Genomic DNA, 1,502 nt, shown 5'->3' with positions numbered 1-1,502 from the left:
GACAAGCGTGCCTCGGTCGTTATAGGGATCCTTTGGCGTTTCGTCGTTATCGTGGATGATACCGGCGAGCAAAGCAAAAGAGAGGAAAGAAAGGGAACCTAAGTAGGAGAAGTAAGAGAATACGAGAAAAGTAAAGGCCGATCGCTGTAGTTTGTCGATTAGTTAAATAGAATTTTCGTTGATTCTCGCTAAAACGCCGACCACCTTGTCTCGAATTTTCAATCTGATCGCATAGATCGAAAAGGATGTGCGCGAGGAATTTGACAATTCCAAAAGGACATGTCTGGAGCACGCTTCGGTCAGAATCGCAGCCGATTTTCCACGGACAATAAAGAGACATTAGGCGAGTGAAAGAGAGGAGAAGACAACGCGTAGATCGCAAGGGACTCGATCCGGAGAACCGTTCGTCGATCATCGAAAGGCTTTCTACTTAGAAATCGGCTCAAATGCCGCTCGTTGTACGTGCTGTCGTTTCAAGCCTTTAAATGGTGCATCATTCCGAGGACCTTAGCCGTAGTGAAACATTAGGTACGCATAGAAAGTGTCCGAGAAAGTCTAGAAGACCTTAGTGGGCGATTTTGAAGATCGACCTCCCGTTAGAACAATATACGATCGTACTGTCGTATCGAGGGATTCGGGTCAACGATTTCGTGTCCCATGTAAAAATCAGTCGAGTAGTCGAATAGTCGAAGTCGGTCTTTGGAGAATCGGAAGAAAGGGAAGAAGCGAAAAATTAAGATAAGGTTGTTGTAACACGCTAATGAAGATACAGAATAACTACACGTGCAAAAGAGTAGAAAGAAGATCCAGAAGAGGCTAGAGGAAAGGTCACGAGGTAGAAGAAGAGGAAGAAGAAAAAGAAGAAGAAGAAGAAGAAGAAGAAGAAGAAGAGGGAAGGAGAAAAAAGGAAAAAGAGGAAAAGCAAGGGGACGAAAATAAAAAAGAAAGATATTTAATTAGAGGCGCGTACCCGTGGACGTGCAATCGGTGGAAACGAAAGCGCGAATGGCCGAAAACGCGAGCAGGGTGTACCCGGTTACGGCGGTCCATCTTGCGGGTGAGATCGATCCTGAAACAGCGGCACCGGGTAGTTGGTAATGGGGGGTTTAGGCGAGAATGCCTTTTCCCTGTCGCCGTCGTCGTCGTCGTCGTCGTCATCGCCATCGTCGTCGTCACCGTCCCACTCGAATTTTACCTTCTCAACAGGTTCCTGTCGTGGTCGTCACGCCCTCTTATCTCTGTATCGTTGCTCGGAAACGAGGATTACTCCTCCTTGTACGGACACTGAGCATCCCGTTTATTCGGATCGTAATAGTAACAGTATCGCGATCGGTTCGGCGGTCGGCACCGTTTCTCATCCGAGTCGTGCTACCGATAGGATTAGAAGCGAACGTGACCGAATCGGTGGTGGTGATCGCCGATCGAGAAAGTCGAAGGATACCTTGCTCGAACCGGAAGCGGATCGAGAAGGAGAGAGAAGGAGGATCAGAGGAAGGAGGAGG

Source organism: Bombus impatiens, unplaced genomic scaffold (genome assembly GCF_000188095.3).
Source record: "Bombus impatiens unplaced genomic scaffold, BIMP_2.2 scf_0765, whole genome shotgun sequence".
Classification (NCBI taxonomy): Eukaryota; Metazoa; Arthropoda; class Insecta; order Hymenoptera; family Apidae; genus Bombus; species Bombus impatiens.
This window is presented reverse-complemented; position numbering follows the sequence as displayed.